Below are 21,773 nucleotides of genomic sequence, written 5' to 3'. Positions count from 1 at the left end.
CATTTCAGTAATGTGGTACAGATGTTAATGCATTCCTGAATGGGTACCAAAAGAATGCAAACACATCGTATATGCAAGATGTCTTGGATTCTAGGTTTGAACTCCAGTGCAGGTCACATCCATATGTGCTCCTGCTGTAGACATTGCTTCCTCCCTTCCTCCACCACCTCAGTCTCAGCTTCTGTGCCTGCTCACTTTAACCAAGTACCCACACGCCCAAGGAGGGCCAAAATACAATAGAATTAAGACCAGTGCTGACTTTCTGCCATAGCTTTCTGACTTTCATGACTTTCTGGTTATCAATTGGAACCTTCCTGAAACGTGGCAAACTGTTTCTTTTTCTCCACTGCAGCTGGAGCGGAAGTTGGAGGCTGCCACTTCAGCAGCCGAGCCATTTGTCAGTCTGCCATCCTCCACCACTGTGACCACTCATACATGACCATGCAGACGGATGGTGCAAATGGCAACCAGCTAGCAGGTCCAGAATATAAGTTTGGGGAAAAGAGTGTGATCATGTTGAAGCTGATTCAGGATGAGCCCAATGGCGGCATCCCAAAGCACTTCTAATTCATCGGTGATGTGTGACATGGTCATCTCCTTGGATAGGCAGTTCGCACTCTCGGTGTCATTTGATGAAACTGTGTCTCTGGGACCTTATAACAGTGCTTTATGAGTCACACCAGAGATTTCTTGAGTGTGGCCTTCTCCACTGTTTATTTATTTAATGAAATTTCTTGATTGCCCATCAGGAACCTTAAGTGATGTACAAAGGACAGCATAACAAAAGCATACAACACATAAATGAATGTAGTAATCATAAATGATACAAACATTTTACAAATGTTGCAAAATGATACAAACTGATAAGTATCAGATTTTCCTCAACTTCTGTGACTAGACTATCAAGCTGTGGAACACACTGGATATCTGCAAGTAGAGAGTCACTCCGAATAGGTCTCCTGCATCTTCTTGTCCTCCAGCAGTAGTAACCCCATCATCATTTCCTGTGCCCGGGACAAATTGGTCAAAGCATGGAACCTGCCCAATTGCAAACTGAAAACCAACTACATTAGTTACATAGGCGTCTCCTCCTCCTCCTCTTTCTGCATCTCTCCTGGAAAGGATGGTTACACCATACTGTGGGACCTGAATGAAGGCAAACAGCAGGGCCATCATCAATGTACTGTGCTTCAGCCCCCTGCTGCTACTGGCTGTGTGCTGCCACCACCCCCAGCATCAAGATCTGGGGCATGGAAGACAAGATTATCATCGAAGAGATGAAACAGGAAATGATTAGTATGAGTAGAAAAGTTATCCCCAGTGCACCTTCTGGCTTGGTCTGCTGATCGACAAAAAACAAACACTCTTTTTCTGGATACATTAATAAGCTGATCCATGTCTGGTAGATCAACATTGGTACCCAATAATCCACAAATGGCTAGCAAAGTTGCCGAGCGATCTGTGTGAAAAACCTGGTCCTGACCCAGTAACAATTTTTTTTTTTTTTTAGAAAATCACCATGGATTAAGACAGGACTGTGTAGCTGAGTTATTTATAGCTTTTCCTCTTGTAAAGATCCCGCTTGTGTCTTATCATATTTTTTACTCCTAAGGAAAATCTGCACCAAAGATTTTTAAATTGTATGCACAATGGGGCAGAATTTTAATCTTAAGCGTGCGGGGTACATTTGTGCACGCTACCCGGCGCGCACAAATGTACACCTGATTTTATAACATGTGTGCGCTGCCCCGCGCATGTTATAAAATCCGGGCTCGGCGCACGCAAGGGGGTGCACACTTGTGCACCTTGCACGCGCCGAGCCCTAGGGGAGGCCCGATGGCTTTCCCCGTTCCCTTTCCTTTCGCTCCCCCCCCACCTTCCCCTCTATTCCCCTATTTAACCCACCCCCCTGCCCTATCTAAATCCCCCCCCCCTACCTTTGTTGCAGGAGTTATACCTCTGGCAGGCGTAACTTGCGCGCGTCAGCCAGCTGCCGGCGCACCAACCCCCAGCACAGCCACTGTGCCGGAGGACTCGGGACTGCCACCGGACCATCCCGGACTGCCGTCCCGACCCCGGACTGCCCCAGGATGCCTCCTCACCCCGGCCCTGCCCCCAGACCGCCCCTTTTTCAAAGCCCCAGGACATACGAGCATCCCGGGGTTGCGTGCGCTGCCGAGCCTATGCAAAATAGGTTTGGTGCGCACAGGAGTAGGTTTTAAAGGGCTACACGTGTAACCCTTTGAAAATCTACCCCAATATTTTTTAGTTCTATATAATTTTGTCAAAATAATCCAGTTTAGAGGCCTAAGTACTAAAGCTCATTCTAAAAGCTTCATTGGCTACCTTTGTTTAAAATGTTACCCCTAGTTTATAAAATCTTGTGGGAGGGAGGGACCTGCTTGCTCATCTGATTTGTTGTCAGAATATGTACCCTCTCATGTTCTCCGATCAGCAGGGTTACACTTGCTGTTCTCTCAATGAAAGATGCCCATCTTCAGGAAAGTCAATAGCAAGCCAATCATCACCAGCCCTATACTGTGGAATGTGGTCCCTGCCAGTCTTCAACTCACCCAGGATTATGTGCTATTCAGGAAAAAATTAATTCTTTTATGAGGCCTTCATCTCTTAAGCACACACTTTTAGAGATTGCTTCTGATTTTCCTATATTTACTGTTTGTTAGTGATGGTATATTTTATGTATTTTATTTTATATTTTTAATTGTTCATGTTTTATTATAATATATTTAGCATAGTTGTCCCAATATTAGCAGATTATAAATGACTTAAATAAAATATTTTTAACTTGCACCCATGCTGGAGCTAGTCCTGGAGAACTGCAATGTGTTTTTGGGGAGATAATCCACAAGGAAATCTCTGCCAGCAAAGAAGCACATTTGGAAAGAGATACCCTCAGATGCCAGCTGCCTCGGAGTTGCCCACAACTGGATGTCATTTGTGCCTGAGTATCTGGTTCCTGATATCAGAAACCAGTAGGGCCATGAAGTATGTCTTACCCCTATCGGAAAAGAATTCACCCCAAAATATCTTTTTCTCATTAAGGACAGCACAAGGGGGGCTAAATTTCCAATGAGTGTTTTTGTTTTGTTTTGTTTTATTTATTTTATTTATTTAGATTTTTTTTTTTTTATATTTAGCTGCTGACTATATGCTTCCTTTACTTCTAAAATTGTGAAGGTCAAGTTTGTTGTCTGTTCCGGGTTTGGAAAGCCATTTCCTGCAATCATGAAAGTACTTGGGGAGAGTTACTCAGGTCTCCACATGTCAAATCATGTGGGTTCTGAGGGGCTCTAATGTCCTGATGCCGTGTCATGACTGCTTTTGCTGCTGCAGATTTCTGCTTTCTGTTCTAGCCCAGCAGCTGTCTTTAAATGATGTTACAGCTGATATAGAATCATTTGTTCAGTAGGCTCATGATATTGTCACTAGGTTCCATGTGACCTCCTGTCACAGAGCATGAGTTCTTGGGCTATGCCACAGTTGGTACTGCCCAGCACGAGGACACAGCTGGGCCCATGCCAACAACAGGACCATATGCTTGAGCTGGGATTGAGAAGGTCTTCACCTATTCCATCTCCTTCCCCCTTAAGTTGAGCCCATGGGTTCTGAAGCCAGCAGGATTTAGGCATCCAGGCACAAGGTCCAGGCAGGCAGAAATCAGACAGAGTTTGTATCCAGGCGAAAGGTCAGGTAACAAGAGAACAGTCCTAGAGGGAGAGGAGGACAGAGACCAGGGCAGAAGAGGACAGGAGCAAGGTAGGAAACTGGGACAAATCAGGACAGGCAGGGCAAGGAGGGAAGGAAAGCAGGAGAAAGATGGGACAGGACCAAGGCAGGTGGAACTAGGATGAGATGAGAACGGTGCAAGGCAGGGCTGGAACAAGGCAGAAGCAGGACCAGACAGGAACAAGGCAGGAACAGGATCAGGAAAAAGCGCAATGAACACCAGCAGAATTGTCTAGGAGTTCCACGGGGGTTTAAATAGTCCAACGTCCTTACATCATTGACAGGCAACTGCAGGATCATTCCCACTGCGGGGCCTTTAAAGTCTGAGTAGTGTCCAATTAAACTCTGCATTGCTCTTTGGAAGGGGTATACATCTCTTGATCTTTCAGGTTCTTTATTTCTGTTTGATACCACACTTCAATACAGAGGTGGACATGCTTGCAAAGACTGCGCACCAAACTCTTCCAGGTACATTGGTGGAAAACTGGTAGGACTGCATCTAATTTAAATATTTCTTCAGGTATTTATGGGGAAACTTTAACCCGGTAATAACCAGCCATTTCAGTATCACACAAAATATTTGTGTCCTCAAGCTCTGCAACTGTTCTCCACTGGTACTGGATCAGTGTAGACCTGGCAGTCATCATAGATCCATCTCATCATTTGAGCACCTTGTTGAACTCCTAATTGCATACATCCCATCCAGGTAAGATATTCCTCAGATGCTGAGACACTTTTCTCAACATATGCTTGTGCTTGTGAGGGATCTGGATCTGATTTCTCCAGTGGCAACCCACAATTACTGGCATTGCTTGAATCTTGAAATACTTCCCCTAGTGTTTGTTCTAAACTGGCTAATGTCAATTCTCTCCTTTTAGCATAAACTGGAATTCAGGGATGATCATGACAGGAGGATGGTGTCTCTATCTACAGTCCATTTGGATTTTCTGTAGCATGCCCTTTCATCTATAAATTTCAATAAAAGGAACTGATATAGAAACTGACTGTATGACCATAGTATTACACTCTTACACTGCTGACACAGATAGCTCCAGGGTGCAGCTTCTCTCTTCATCTCAACTGATCTCCATCTCCTTTAACTGAGGAGACCTTCCTGACACATCAACTATTCCAGTGTAGCAACCAAGGAAGTTAATGAAATCCTTAATTGTAGGGTGTAGCATATCATCTTCTTAAGCCACTGAAATTTTCTCTGGCTCCACAGTAATTTAAGAACATGCCATACTGGGTCAGACCAAGGGTCCATCAAGCCCAGCATCCTGTGAGGGATCTGGATCTGATTTCTCCAGTGGCAACCCAGAATTATCCATTGCTTGTTTTCTAATAACAGCTATAGCAAATTTTCCACAAGCTCTATAATCTTACATGGGGTTCAACCCCCAATGGCATCTCCCATCTCAATTTTCAGGCTAAAAGTCACTCTTCGGTACACACACGAGGAACATGACACCCGATGGCGGTCTCCCATTCCAAAACATGCGGCGTATCATCACAGCAGTCCAATATCATATTCCCCACTCTAGAATTGCTGGGTTTGTTGCAGCTGATGACAGCAATAAACTCTTAATGGGTCAATTCAAGGCTGTACTTCACACGCTAAACTGATTGACCCTAACTCCTCTATTCCTTGTGCTGTACCTCTTCTTGATTGGTTTTGTGTGTTTTCATTTCCGATAATGCACTTCTAGTAGGAATCATGGCCATCTTAATTCTATATTGCACTTCACAAATAATTTTGTGGCTCTTATTCATATCACAGCGAAAATCTCTGGAACAGTTCTAAATATTACTTTTCACTTAAAAAGGTCAAAATCACATTCCAACACCCTTGGGTCATAGGTAGCAAAAAGGTGTAACCCTGGATTGGGTTCCTTTCACAGAAGTCCACAGGCATATTCTCAGTACTGGGGCTATTTCATTCTTCACAATCCAACATAGTCCAAATAGGCCCAAGCCTACAGGATTCTTCTGTAGGGAGGAAGATAACCTCCAGGCATTTTCTTACAGTCTCTTTAGAATGTAGTAATAATCACATTGGAAACAGATGGGTGTTCCAACACATCTTATTGAAAGATGTTTTAAAGATGAAACATAGGGCTTTTTGCAAGTCTCTTATTTTGTTGTAGCAATCCAATAAACAAAATAACATTTGGTAAATCTGTAACTCTGGATTTTCTTCAAGCATGAAATCTCTAAACAGCTCCCTCTCGGGGGCACCAGGAGCCATCTGATGGCCCTGGAAGCAAGCAAGCTGCTCTCCTGGGCGGAGCGCCATCTGGATCGACTGGCAGCCTCTCACATTGCGGGGAAGGAGAATATTCAAGCTGACTTCCTCGGTCGTCAACATCTAGACCCGGAGAGTGGGAGTTGTCCGAAGAGGTGATGGATCTTGTCATGTGCAAGTGGGGAGCTCCCAGATTCTTCAGTCACAGAAGGGAGCACTGCTAGGAAGGTGTGGAGGCCCTAGTCCTACCCTGGCCTCGCGACATCCTCCTCTACATATTCCCACCCTGGCCTCTGGTGGGAAAGGTACTCAGAAAGATGGAACTTCACATGGGACCGGTCATTCTCGTGGCGCCAGAATGGCCTCGTAGACCATGGTTCGTGGATTTGGTGAACCTCGCAACGGACGGTCCTCTTCACCTTGGTCACCTCCAAAACCTGCTGCGGCAAGGTCCCATATTTTTTGATCAGGCAGATCGCTTTTGTCTAGCGGCCTGGCTTAGAGTTAAGGGTAGAAGGTTTCTTTACTTTCAAGACTGTCTTAATGGGGTATCTGACTTTAATGTAACTCCATTTTCCCAAGGGAGCCCTACAATTGTTTTCCAAATAAATAATTTTTACTTGTAAAAGAAAGAAACACAGACTTCAGATTCTTATAAAGATATTAAGTAGGAACATTTTACCTAATGTTAATCTATGTAGGAAAACATCAAGAAAAGTTCCAGAACAAATAATGATTCCTCAAAAACTGTCAAACTGTGTAGGGTGTGTAGCTGAACTTGATGCATATAAAAGAGAAGAATTGTTTGGAGTGGATAAAAACAAGTAGAAATATACTGTTCCTACCACAGTGTATTTAATAATTAACATTTTATATCAAATTCTGCTCTAACCTTTGCTCCCCTTCCTGTGGGAGAAACTTTGTGTAGGAAACTATTATTCTTTTTTCATTCGTATATAGTTCAAAGGTAGAGGGGCTGATATAAGAAGATGCGTGCTGAAATCTGGCACTCGTATTGAGCGCCTGTTTTCTTAATGTGCATGCAGCCACATCCCCTGGGCACCTGATGCTGTATATCAATGAGGGGCTGTGTAAAAAAGGGTGCGTTAGCCAAAAATTATGAGTCTGTAGTGCTCAAATGCATCAGGTGCCCACAACTGTAATGGGCGCTCAATACGAGCGTCCATTTTTATCCCGCTTCTTCAGGCCGATTTCTTTGTTATTTTGCTAAAGTTCCTGAAAGCACCCACAGCTAAGCACCCCTTTCTATGGGCATCTAAATTGGGTGGCCCATAAGATTTTTTTTTTTTTTAATTAAGCCAATATACATTTATTTTTCAACACCGCAAACAGTAAATTTTAGAGATGTGAATCGTGTCCTCGATCGTCTTAACGATCGATTTCGGCTGGGAGGGGGAGGGAATCGTATTGTTGCCGTTTGGGTGTTTAAAGTATCGTGAAAATCGTGAAAATCGTGAGCCGGCACACTAAAACCCCCTAAAACCCACCCCCGACCCTTTAAATTAAATCCCTCACCCTCCCGAACCCCCCCCCCCAAATGCCTTAAATTACCTGGGGGTCCAGCGGCGGTCCGGAACGGCAGGGGTCCGGAACGGCCTCCTGCAATTTAATCGTGTTGTCTTCAGCCGGCGCCATTTTTCAAAATGGCGGCGCAAAATGGCGGCGGCCATAGACCAACACGATTCGACTGCAGGAGGTCGTTCCGGACCCCCGCTGGACTTTTGGCAAGTCTTGTGGGGGTCAGGAGGCCCCCCCAAGCTGGCCAAAAGTCCCTGGGGGTCCAGCGGGGGTCCGGAAAATGATCTCCTGCCGCAAATCGTTTTCCGTACGGAAAATGGCGCCGGCAGGAGATCGACTGCAGGAGGTCGTTCAGCGGGGGTTCCGGACCGCCGCTGAGGTATCCGACCACCTCCTGGTCTGAAGCTGGGGTCCAATCCCTCCTGGGGGACCTGACTCTGACTCCCAATCTGCCTCTGGGGTCCACACCCTCCTGGAGGACCCAACTCTGCCTCCTGGTCTGTTGCTGGGGTGCACACCATCCTGGGGGACTTGACTCTGCTTCCCGTTCTGCTACTGAGGTTCACAACCTCCTAGGGGACCCGACTCTACTTCTGCAATGCCATTGTTGTCCCCTTGCTAAGGGGGACCACTCCACCTCCAGATCTGCCACTGGGTCCACGCCCTCCTGGGGGACTAGACTCCATCTCCGAGACTGCTGTTGGGGTCCCCTTGCTCAAGGGGGACTGCTTGATCTCCAGATCTGCCGCTGGGGTCCCCTCATTCAAAGAGGGGACCACTGCATCTCTAAGCCTGCTGCTATCCTTCAGTTCTCCTCCCTTGGTAGGAAGGTTTTCCCTGGCTTGGGTTTACAGCTCTACTAGGCTCATGGCTGTTCTAGCATTCAGTGATTCTAGCCCTCTGCAATCTCAGATTTCAGTGATTTTAGCTCCAATAAGCTCATGGCCAGTCACATGCTGTAACCCAGCCTGGATAAGTCACCTTCTCTCAGTCTGGCTTTTGCTTTATCTGTTGTCTGACCCTATATGAGTCACTTTCTCTCAGCCATAAGGCCAAAACCCAGGCAGGATCACAGTGAGAGCCATGTGCACGCTCCTCCATCCTTCCTGGCCAATCTCCCTGTTGTCTGGGATTTCAGTACCAATGCGTCTGAATACCCTTGATAGGGTGAAAATCTGTTTGCTTCCTAAGACTGTTTTACAGCACATTTCTCTCATAAATCCCTTCCCTAGTAATGGTTCTGTAATTTAGGAGTTTGAATCCTCTGATTTTTTTTAGTGATATTTCCTACAAATTTACCAGCAGTAGTCCAAGGAGCTGTGACATGCAAATCCCCTACCTGAATCTGTGACTCATCTATTCAATGGTCAGTTAAGTACCTTCACAATAAGGAGTATTTTGGGGTTCCTGGGCTGGCAGCTCAAGTTACATAGCTGCATTGTTCTTTTTCTTTCTCTGCTGCAATTCACTTAAATGGTTGCATACTCAAACCTCTGTCTCTTGTGAGTGGGAGTTTCACCTGGTAATCTGCATCCTAATGTACCTTTTGGAAATCTTTGCACTGATTGTAGCTTGAAAGATGGTAATGCATATTATGAGAATGGAAAATAGAAATCAAATCAAACTTTAAGTGTAGAGGATGCACGAATAGTTTTTATCCATGTCCTATTTCATCTATTTTAATTACTATAGATCAGCATCCATATCTGCATAATGAGTGTTGTGAGATTGTCATTCATGTCTTGAATGTTGGTGTATAAAAAAACTTAAATAAATAAATAAATAAATAAATGTAAATTTGCATAATGATATAAATCTTAATAAAGATTTATATCTTTTTTTGTAAAAGTAATGAGTAATAGATTATATCTAATGGACAAATCTAAATACATTTACCAACAGAATTTTAACAGACCACATTGTGTAGTGATCAATTTATGATAAGAAAATATCAGGAGAAATGCTTTATCTCTAGAGCCCATCATCGGCTATACTGAAATGTATTCATGCAGGTGCATAGAGCTGTAATATACACCAAAAAGGTAAAATTACTCTGTAATGTGCTTTGAAAGTTCTGATAGAAGATGAAAAGACTAATTACAAATAAATATAAATTGAGATTCCCTACATTCCAGCTGTTATTTACATGGACCCTTGGGCTGCGGCAATATGAGATAGCTGTTTTTAAATCTAAATCACTTCAGATTTATTTAGTTTATACCCCACCAGGTCTTTTAGAACTTAATTGTTCTCCGCTTATTGAATTGATTTCTACTACTTTAGATTTGAATATTCCTGCATTAATTTTGGGCGATTTTAATTTGCATATGGATGTCTTCCCTTTATCAGACACATGTGAACAATTATTATTCAGCCTAGAAGCTCTAGGCTTTACTCAGATTGTTAAAACAACTATCCACCAAGTTGGTCATTCCTTGGATTTGATATTTATAAACAAGTCTTTTAGTATAAGATCTTCCCCCAATAGTCAGCCAGTGCCTTGGTCAGACCATTATCTTATTACCTCCACCTTGTTATTCAACATACCAGCAGTTGAACGGATCCCTAGTTCATTAGAAATTGAATTCAAGAAATCTTGTAAAATAGAAGACCTTACTAATGCTCTCCCAGAGGCCTTGGTTAAATTAGACCTCTCTTCTTCAGCAGTGGCTGTAAATTCTTGGGAATCCATCACAGCCGAAATATCCAATAAGCTTTGTTCCACCATTAGGAAACAGATAACCCCTCACGAGACCCATAAAGCTCCTTGGTTCACGACCCAATTAAAATCCCTTAAACAAGCCTTACGTTGCCTAGAAAGATCGTGGCGTAAATCTCCTAACCATACTACTCTAACTCAATATAGATTATCTCTACAGAATTATAGATCCGCTATAAATACAGCAAAACGCGATTTCTACGCTGAAAAAATTCATAAATTCCAATTCAATCCAAAAGTTCTATTTTCCTATGTTTCTAATCTCATAAAACCAACAAGTGTATTAATATCATTAGAAAATCTACAAGACAAATCTACCAAATCTGCAAATTATTTCACAGAATAGATTCTTGCCATTCTGAATAGGTTAGCTACAACAACCAAACAGGCTATTTCACTTCCGCTGAATCTGTCTAGTAGTTGGTCTGCCTTCGACTTAGTTTCATCCATAGAGATTGCTAACTTTCTTAAGAACATGAACCCTGCAACCCACTCTCAAGACTGCCTAACTATTAAATTACTACAATCAGTACCAGACATTGTAGCTCAGCCTTTAGCCAGCATTATCAATGTCTCTTTAGAAGAAGGCTATTTTCCAGATACTCTCAAATGTGCAGTGGTGAAACCCTTAATCAAAAAAATTAATCTAGATCCAGAAAATTTAGCCGATTACCATCCCATTTCTACCATACTTTTTCTAGCTAAGCTCTTAGAAAAGGTTGTGAATAAACAATTGATGGGATACGTAGAAAACCATCATTTATTTATTTTATTTATTTATTTTTAACTTTTATATACCGACATTCTTGCATCAAATGCAAATCTGTTTTTTCCTTCTCAATATGGTTTTCGTAAATCACATAGTACGGAAACTTTGCTTACATCTCTCTCAGACACCATCCTGAGAGGTTTGGATTATGGAAATTTGTACCTTTTAATTTTACTAGATATTTTGGTGGCTTTTGAAACATTAAACCATGATTCTATGATTTGCAGACTTCAAGAAATCGGTCTTAAAGATACTACCCTTGCTTGGTTTAAATCTTATCTATCCAATAGATCCTTTAGAGTTAAAATAAGTACAGTAGAAACAAAAAAGGTCATGTTAACAACTGGAGAACCTCACGGCTTATCTCTTTCCCCTATGTTATTTAACATCTATATGGCCTCATTGTGTCTAGGACTAGTTATTTGCTGTTATTTGGTCTAGGACTAGTTATTTGCTGATGATGTTCAGATACTCCTTCCAATTAAAGATTCATTAGACAACACATTGAAACTGTGGGATATCTATTCTAGTTCCATAAAACAACTACTTACACATATGTCACTTTCTCTCAATGACACAAAAACAGAGATCCTCTATATTTGTAATAAGGTGACCAAAAAATTTTCATTAGATATTAGTTCGAATCCATCCTCTTTGAACATTAGACAAGAAGTCAGGAGTCTTGGCACTATACTTGATAGCAAACTTCATTTAAAGGCTTTTATAAAAACCATAATTAAAGACGGCTTCTACAAATTGCAGATTTTAAGGAAATTAAAACATCTGTTACATTATAACGATTTTCGAAAGGTGCTTCAAGCTCTTTTATTGTCGAAGTTGGATTACTGCAATGCCCTTGTTACGGTCGTGGACCCTTGAGCCGGCTGAGGCGGTGGAGAACCACAGCGAGCATCACAGCCAGGAGGCAGCATGGAAAAGACTCAGATGAGGCTTCACCACTGGAAGTCCGAGGTCTCCCCAGGAGGAGCCCGTAGGGACCCGGACCGCTTGGGCTTAGGTGGGATCCTATGCGACCAAGGATCCGAACAGCGGCGGTGAGATGGACGAAGGATGGCTGGGCCCAGGTGGCTGAAGAATCTTCACCCTCGAAAGCCCACGGCTCCCCCGGGAGGAGCCCGTGAGAGCCTGAGCCGCTGGGACTAAGGAGAATCCTCTGGGCCAGCAAGTACCGGAAACCTGCGGTGACGAAGAAGCCGAAGTCGGAGTCCAAGGACGAGTCGGGTCAGAAGCCAGGAGTCAGAGATCCAAACCAAAGCCAGGGATGAAGCAGAAGACGGAGCCGGGTCGAAAGCCAGAGGTTGGAGGACAATACCAAGCCAGGAACAGAAGCAGGAGACGAACTCGTGGGACGGAGCCGGGTCGGAAGCCAGAAGTCAGACGTCGATACCAAAACCAGAGGGCGGAAGCTGGAGACAAGTCGGGATACAAGCCGGGTTGACGTCCTGAAGTCAGAAGAAGCAATCCAGGGACGACAGAAGCAACTAGCACTCAGAAAGCTGAGGAATCTCGTTGCAAGGCGAGGTCCTGTTGTAGCTGCCGGGTTTAAATAATCTGGCAGCGTCTGACGTCACGTGGGGAGCTGACCAGCAATTCCCATGCTGGCCCCTTTAAATGTTAAGCCCCGGTACATGCACGCGCCTAGGGGGCGGGGCCAGCCACGGGCTGTCGACGGCATCTCCTTCTCCTGGGGAGCGCCGCGGTATGTGCGAACCAAGCCTGGCCGCCCGTCGAGGGTCCCCTGCGGCTGGGCTGGTTTGGGGGAGGTCTCTTGCGGCCGGCCCGGGCCGTGAGGTAGGTGAAGGTCCCGGGGAATGGCCCGGGACCATAACAGCACTCTTTTTGGGCTTACCGTTATCATCCATTTGCCCCTTACAACTTTTGCAGAATGCTGCTGCAGGCCTGTTGACCAATTCCAAAAAATTCGACCATATCACTCCAATCCTGATGAGCCTCCAATGGTTACCCATCCATTTTCGAATTCAATACAAATGCTTGACTCTTATTTATAAAACCATCTATGGCAATAACACTGAATGGCTAAATGCATCCCTTCGTATCCACACACCCTCTCGTAACTTAAGGTCCTTAGGCAAAGCACTCCTTCCAGTCCCATCTCCCAAATCAGCACATCTAAATGCAGTCAGGGAAAGGGCCCTCTCCATAGCCAGCCCAGAACTTTGTAACTCTCTTCCACTTAATAAGACGTTTAGAGGCGAGCATACAACTTTTTAAGAAACAACTAAAAACATAGTTGTTCACGCAGGCTTTTAAATTTAATAATGCAGAATGACATCTTTTTAGCAACTCTGCCTGGGAATTTAGATTACGATAAAGAAGGTGTACAGCATTATACACGCTATTTTATCGGTAGCATGACACTTGATGAATTTTATGTATTTTATTACTTTGTAAAATTAAGTATTGACTATTTTATGAGATTTTAGTATTTATAGGGTCATTTATTTATTTATTTATTTAACACTTTTCTATACCGACCTTCATGGTTGGGACCATATCAGATCGGTTTACATCGAAAGGGGGAACTGTAACAAAAACCGTAGGTAAAAACCATAGGTATAAATAGGAAGAACAAAGTTACATACAAGAAGGGTAGTGAACTTGGAAGCAAAGACTGCTAGAAAGAAAGGTCTAAGGAACGTAGTGATTAGGATTATAGGAGGAGGAATAGCCTAGTGGTTAGAGCACTGGACTATGAACCAGGAAACCAGGGTTCAAGTCCTGCTTTTGCTCCTTGTGACCTTGGGCAGTCACTTTACCCTCCATTGCCTCAGTTACAAAAACTTAGATTGTAAGCCCTCTGGGGATAGGGAAATACCTACAGTACCTGAATGTAAACCGGTGTTGCCCAAATAACTAAATAAATAAGGGGCCAATGGAAGTGCCCCAAGATATCTGCCATCAACAGGTGGCCACCCTTTCGAGGACCAGGGCCTTGGTACGAGGCCTGACAGGCAAAGTCCGAAGTAGGTCTGCAGCTGGCAAGCAGGGAAGAGTCCAAGGCATGGTCTGAATCAAGGCAGGCAGCAAACAAGAAGAATCCAAGGTACGGTCCAAATCCAGGGCAGGCGGCAAGCAGAGAAGAAACCAAGGCATGGTCCAAATCCAGGGGTAGGCAGAGAGCAAGAAGAGTCCAGGCACAGTCCAAACAAAGTAACAGGCAATCAGAAGGGAAACGCGTCAATCAGGGGACCTGTAGCTGAGGCCCCGATAGCTGGTCAAGCTGCCCTTAAATAGGGGCAGCTTGATGACGACCTTCATCTGCGCCGCCGAGAACTCCCACCACAGGCCCTTTAAGGAAAGGGCTACTGCGCACGCGTGCACCTGGGGGGACTCGCAGCAGCACGTCTATGTCGTGTAATGGCAGCATTCGGCGGTCGGGTGTGTCTCAGCAGTCCATAGAGGGTAACACCAGCTCAGAGCTCTGGCTGTAATTTGTTTAACGAGGTAACACGAAACCCATATTCTGCAGGTCATTAGTGGGCCCAAGATTATGTTTACAGAAGAAGAGACTGAAGAAATGCATTGGGTTCCTGTTAATGGATATTTAGTAAGAGCCAAGACACTTACTGATTCTCTCTTTATGTATTATCAAAATGCTTCAATTACGGTGCCATGCACCATAGGCTAGATAAATTAAACATTTTTCCTGTAGGTACAAAATAAGAATTACACGTTGATACATCTGACCATGTTTCTAATACAGAAAGTCACCAAAAATGTCTAAGAAACAATGCATCTAAACCAGTAATATCATTCCCCCTTACATGTATGGTGCATTATTATCTTGTTCATAAATAACAGTAATGCATCCAGCTGCAGAAATGAAAAACATTCACAAAAACTGAAGCTAGACTATGATTGAGACCACACAAAAGTAAACCATGCCTTTCTATTAATTTGTAAAATTCTTTCTATAAATTCTTTAATCTCTTACAAAAGAATGAGATGAGATCAGCCCTCCTGATAATAAAATTCCATTATTAGGATTGTTGAGGTCACCTCGCTTTTTTGAAAGAGATTAAAGAATTTTTCGAAAGAATTTTTCAGATTGGTAGAGATTTCTGCAATTTTCTGCACGAGTTAAAAATATGTCATTAAAAATCATGTCTTAGACTGCCTTGGGAGACGAAATCATTTTAATACTTTCAATAACTTGAAACTGATAAGCATTGTTCAATGCACAAAATACCATAGTCTGGTCTATGTCTCTGGGGTTTAAATATGTTAAAATTGTTTTCGCAAGCTAGAACACTTTAAGGTGTGACATCAAGTTTAACACTGTACTAGAATATTTCAAACTTCATCTACCATTCTATTTAGCATAAAAAAAGAGGTAGGCAGTTAACCAGCAATGAAAGGGTTAACTTCCCTGTACAAAGGCATGAACCAAGCTAACATAATATAACATGTTTACTTCTCATTTGAATGACTGCATAAGTAGAAAAGTGATCATGGGAAGCAGTAAAGTAAAGCTTATATCAGAGATGGGAGAAGAGCTCCAGGCAGGAGCCTGCAGACTAGGTAAATGACAGGGACTAGAAACCACCCAATCAAATCTGTGACCCTTACAATTAGAGACTCCATCACTTTTACTCCGGTTTTCTGGATTCAGATTCCCAAAGGCGAATGTCTGGATAATAGGCTGGATTTGCAATTACTGATCATGATTTCTCAGCCCGTCTTCAAATAGCACCTCAGCATATTCTCACTGCAGCTTCTTATCCAATTATTTATGGTCTAATTGCCTTCAAACACATACTGTAACTTGAACGCCAGCATTATAGATGACCTTGTTCTGAAATAAATGTGCCAACTCACTCAAAGCCTACAGGAACACTCTGCATCTATGCTGGGGTTTTTTTTTTATTTCCATGTCTTTGCTTCCTGGGATTTAATTCTGCTTTCACCAATACCAAATAAAAAGGGCTACAAATACTAAAAATGACAAAGAGGGCTGGGGGCCCTTACAGACCTGCCAATTTTGGGAAGCCTGGGCTTCTGAGGACAAGAGTCCACGTTATCAGATACAAATACTAAATGGCCTCAGTTCAGCAAAAATCCGGAATTGGGTAAATAACTAACATTCTGGAGAAACTTAGCCTGGGACATTTTTTCTCATGCCTCAAAAATGAATGGCCCAGCGCCCTTCCAAATGTCACAGAGCGGAGGTCATAAAGATGAGACCTAGAACGGGCATGGTCCACAGTATCTCAGTGGGCTTCTGACAGGTCTGGAAACACTCAGACATTAAACGGTTTGAGGGTAAAGCAATTTTACTTCCTCACCTCCTCCACAGTCACTGCTTCCCACTTACTAAACTTAACTTTTCTTTAAAAAAAAACCCCAACAAAAACCAACCTTTTTGTTTCTATTTGAACAGGATATGACCAAATCATTTGGGATGTGAAGCTTCCTCTATTATACATGAGAAACTACTCAGGCTAAGGGTATGATAGTGTTGGCACGCGCATCCTAAAAGTATATTAAAGAAGGAAAGTATTGCATTTGTGTTATTGTGCAGTATGAACAGTCACAGAGCATTCAGCAACAGGTCTAAAAGATCCCCACCTAATTATCGCATACCTACCATTGTTTTATGTTAGAAAGATGAGATGACGTAGGAAAAATGGGACGTTTGCTTCCACTTTTATTTTAAGCTATTGTCCCAAAGGAATTCAATATTCCTAATACTGCATTTCCTATTGAATATTTTGTACCAGTTTTTAACCAATAAACATATTAGAAATTTTCAGTGAAACATGGCAGCTTTTGGAGTAGAGCAAGACGGAGAGAAATCTTAGCCCTACTTTGATGCTGGCCTGCTGAAAGGTGCAATGCTTATAAAGTCAAGGTTGAAACTAAAACAAGAACATGGCCAGAAGCAGGAGTGAAGGAGTAGCATCTACTGGTTAGAGCATCAGGCTGAGAACCAGGTTTCAAATCCTGCTGATGCTACTTGTGACCTTAAGAAAGTTACTTCCCCCTTTCATTGCCTCAGATATAAACTTAGGGCTTGATTTACTAAGCATTTTTCCCATAGACACAGAATGGGAGAAAAGTCTTAGTAAAAGACTGTAAGCCTTCTAGGGACAGGGAAATACTAAAACTAAGGTAATTCACCTTGAGCTACCAATGAAAAAGCCTGAGCTAAATCCAAAATAAATAAACAGCTCTCAGAATGCAGTCAGATGGGCAGAACAATCAAATATGGCAAGACTGCTATAATCAAGTTTTTACAAAATCAAAGTGCCCCTGGGAATTCTCAACTTAAACAGATTCATACAGGCACTCAGCTAATTCTCAAATAAACCATTTTAATGCAGATTTAGTAAAGTCTTACATACAAATCTATCAGTGTGAATGGAACCATCTGGACAGCTATACTATTTTCAGTATCCTAAATATATAACTATGCATTTTAAATAAACATTTGTATTTACTTATTTGATCATCTAAAACATTTTATAATATTCTATTGTAGTTGAACATAATTTATCAAAATTCCACAATATTTTTTACCATCTTCTGGATTTCCATAAATTGCTCAAATATGGGTAGTTTGATGAAAGTTGAATTCAATGGTCTTCTTTCAAACAGTCTAACTATATTGGTCCTTTATAATAAGATGTACTTATGGCAAACTAAATTCTGGCCTTCCAGGTTACTTCCAGCTACACTAACTGCACTAACCACATTCTCTGGCAACAAATTCCAGAGTTTAATTGTGCATTGAGTGAAAAATAACTTTCTCCGATTAGTTTTAAATGTGCCACATGCTAACTTCATGGAGTGCCCCTAGTCCTTTTATTATCCGACCAATTCACATTTACCCATTCTAGACCTCTCATGATTTTAAACACCTCTATCATATCCCCCCTCAGCCTTCTCTTCTCCAAGCTGAAAAATCCTAACCTCTTTTGTCTTTCCTCATAGGGGAGCTGTTCCATTCCCTTTATCATTTTGGTCGCCCTTCTCTGTACCTTCTCCATCGCAACTATACCTTTTTTGAGATGTGGCAACCAGAATTGTACACAGTAGTCAAGGTGCTGTCTCATCATGGAGTGATACAGAGGCATTATGGCATTTTCCGTTTTATTCACCATTCCCTTTCTAATAATTCCCAGCATTCTTGTAGAGCCATTGTAAGCTCCAGGAATGACTATGTCAACAAGATTTAATTGGACTCCTCTTACTGAGGCATGGAGCACACTATCTTTTTGTGAGTACCATGGGGTAGCATTAGTCCACTATGTAGTGAAATCTCAGATTGAATGAGCAATATGCCTGATTTTAGGTGATAAAATTGTTGCACTGGGAGTGGACCCTTGGCCCGGTGAAGGATTGGTTCGGCCCTCCGGTCGGACCCGGAAAGCACCTGCCACCAGGAGGCGGAGCCCAGGTGGAGATAGAGGCTAGCTGGAGCTTCACCAATAGCAACCCAGGGTTCCCTCAGGTTGAGCCCTTGGTTTCCCGGGCTGCCTGGTCTTAGGTGGGCCTTGCAGGATCTCCTCGAGAGGAAGCACAGAGGCGTGCCCACCACGAACAAGGGTTCGTGGTCAAGGTTCAGAGCAGAATGTCCAGAGAGTCACAGGAGGCCAGAACAGGGAGTCCGAGTGTATAGTGAGAATCAAGGACAAAGTATCAGTCCAGAATGGTCAGCCGAAGCAGGGATCTGAACCTTGTAGTCAATCTGGAAATAGGTCAGGCAGAGGACAAGTTCAAGGCAGCGGTCAAGGATAGTAGGTAATCAGGCAGAGCTCGGTTCCAGGCAGCAATCAAGAGTAGTCAGGAGTCAGGCAGAGGTCGGTTCCAGACAGCGATCAAGAGTAGTTTCAGAAAAGGCAGAGGTCAGGTCCAGGCAGCAATCAAGAATGATCAGGAACAAACAAAGGTCAGTACCATGAGATCAGTCCAGAGGGTACTACCAAGGATAGAGAAGCGAAGGAACAGGAGACACAGGAGACGCTGGAACAGGAGACGCTAGAACAGGAGACACAGGAGATGCTGGACCAGGAGACTCTGGAACAGAGACATGGAACAGAGACACTGGATCAGGAGATGCTGGAAGGCAAACTAGACACACCGGGTCTAGTTTGCCTTCCAGCATGTATGACCCGATTACCAAGGCACCGTTCAGGGGAATGGGCCTTGCCTTATATACCTGGGTAGCATGATGTCATCAGGGAGCGCCGGGTTCGGGTTTCACACGTTTGGCCCTCTAAATAGGGCAACATTGGCTGCACGCACATCTAGGGGCGGGGCCGAGGAGCAGGAAGACGCGGAGCCCCTACGGGAGCTCCGTTGTGAGGCCGGCATCGGAGACGGTGAGTGGGGGAGCTAGGGACGTCGCGAACAGGCTGTGGCGGCAAAGGAGGTAAGCCCGGAGCTTGTGGAAGGACGGAAGAGGTGAGCAGGACCGGCCGCGGAGCGGATGCGGCCGGGAAGTGCAACAATACCCCCGTTCTAGGCCTCCCCCTTACCGGCCTGGGCTTGTCAGGATGGGTCCTGCGGATCTCCGCGAGGAGGTTCTTGTCATGTATGTGGTGGGAGGGCTCCCAGGAATTCTCTTCCTGACTGAAGCCCTCCCACGACAGGAGGTATTCCCAATGACCTCTCTTTCGCCGGATGTCCAAAACCTTCTTCACCTGGAGGATGTCCTCTGGTTCAGCGGTGAGCTGTGATGGAGCAGGAGGCCTGCGGGAAGGCCAGTTCAAGACCAATGGTTTCAATAAGGAGACAGGGAATGTGTTGGGGATGCCCATATTGCGAGGGAGTTGCAGCTGATAGGTCACTGCCCCTATTCTTCTGAGGATCGGGCCCGATGTACTTGGGAGCCAATCGCTGAGATGGGAGTCTCAATTTGATATGTTTGGTGCTCAGCCAAACCTTCTGGCCAAGTCAGAACAAGGGTGCAGTGCGACGATGAGCATCCGTGAATTGCTTAGCCTTCTCAGCTGCGTGGGTTAATTTATTTAGATTTTTTATATTCTGCTTTTTACACTTTTTTTCAGCATTTCAAAGCAGATTACATTCAGGTACTGTAGGTATTTCCCTATCCCCAGAGGTCTTACAATCTAAGTTTGTACCTGAGGCAATGGAGGGTAAAGTGACTTGCCCAAGGTCACAAGGAGCGACAGTGGGACTCATTCTTTAACTTGATTCCGTACGCGATGTATTGTCTGTGCTGTGGACTGAGCCGCGGGTGAGGGAACTGAAAGCGGCACTGGAAGAGGCAGACATGGCTGACGGCCAAAGACCACCGAAAAGGGTGAAACCTCAGTGGCAGAGGCGACGTGGGTATTGTGAGATAACTCTGCCCACAGCAAGAGATCGGACCAGTCATTCTGTTGATCGTTGACCTAGGATCTCAGGAACGATTTGTCCTCTCGGCTTGGCCGTTCGCTTGAGGGTTGTAGGCCGTCAGGTTCAGCGTGATATTAAACTTGGGGCACAAAGATTACCAGTATTTGGCAATGAATTGTGGTCCACGGTCAGAAACAATTTCTCTGGAAAGCCCATGTAAGCAGAATACATTCTTTAGAAAGAGCTTTGCCAATTCAGGAGCCGATGGGAGGCTCGGCAGAGGAACGAAGTGGCCCATTTTCGAAAAGCGGTCGATAATAACCCAGATGACCGTGTTACCTTTTGATGGGGGCAGATTGATGATGAAGTCTGTTGAGATGCTTGACCAAAGTTCGGTGGGAGCCGGAAGAGGCTGGAGGAGTCCTCAAGGGCGGCCGGTTGGAGGCTTCTACTGTGCGCATATGGGGCAGGAATCTACATATCTGCGGGAGTCCTTAAACATGCTGGGCCACCAGTACTGTCTTCTTAACATTTCAAGGGTCCGAGCTCGGCCAGGATGGTTGGCCAACTTCGAGTCGTAGACCCAGCGGAGAATGTGCTCTAGGAGACGGCGATGGACCACCGTCTTCCCAGCTGGCACAGTGTTGGTGACTGTGAGAGTTATGCAAACTGGGTCGATGATGTGCCTCAGAGTTTCTGGTGTATCCTCTGGCTCGAGAGAGCGAGAAAAAGCATCCGCTCGGGTGTTCTTTGCTGCGGGACGGTAGCAGAGTTCAAAGTTAAAACGTTCAAAGAACAGCACCCAGCGGGCCTGTCTTGGGTTCAATAACTGGGCCTCCTTTAAGTGTTCGAGGTTCTTATGATCTGTAAAGATCGTGAATTTATGCTGTGCTCCTTCTAACCAGGGGCGCCATTCTTGGAGTGCCAATTTTACCGCTAAGAGTTTGCGGTCCCCAATCGTGTAGTTTTGCTCTGCTGGGGAAAATTTGTGCGAATAGGAGCAGGGCACTAAGGCTCCCTTGGAGGAATATTGGCTCAGACTGCCCCTGCCCCAATGGCGGAGGTGTCCACTTCGACAATGAAGGGGAGGTTAGGATCCGGTTGGAGTAGACAGGATCCAGTGCAGAAGGCCTTTTTCAAGGCATGGAAAGCAGCTTGAGCCTTGGGACTCCAAACTTGAAGGTTACTACCTTTCCTAATCATGGCCATGAATGGAGCAGCTAGCGTGGAATAGTTAGCGATGAAGTTCCTGTAATAATTTGTAAACCCAAGGAATCTTTGTAAGGCGCAGAGGCCTACTGGCTGGGGCCAGTCTCGAATGCCTTGAGGTTTCTCAGGGTCCATGGTAAAACCACGATTGGAGATAATGTAGCCCAGAAATGGAAGATGAGTCTGTTCGAAGATACATT

At 44.3% G+C, this 21,773-nt stretch overlaps 1 pseudogene; it reads left to right on the top strand.

The window, feature by feature from the left end:
- Positions 1-435: 435 nt before the first annotated feature.
- On the top strand, positions 436-1,346 carry LOC115096193 (annotated as a pseudogene).
- The last annotated feature ends 20,427 nt before the right edge of the window (positions 1,347-21,773 follow it).

The sequence above is a fragment of the Rhinatrema bivittatum genome, chromosome 7 (genome assembly GCF_901001135.1).
Source record: "Rhinatrema bivittatum chromosome 7, aRhiBiv1.1, whole genome shotgun sequence".
In the NCBI taxonomy this organism is placed as follows: Eukaryota; Metazoa; Chordata; class Amphibia; order Gymnophiona; family Rhinatrematidae; genus Rhinatrema; species Rhinatrema bivittatum.
This window is presented reverse-complemented; position numbering and strand designations above follow the sequence as displayed.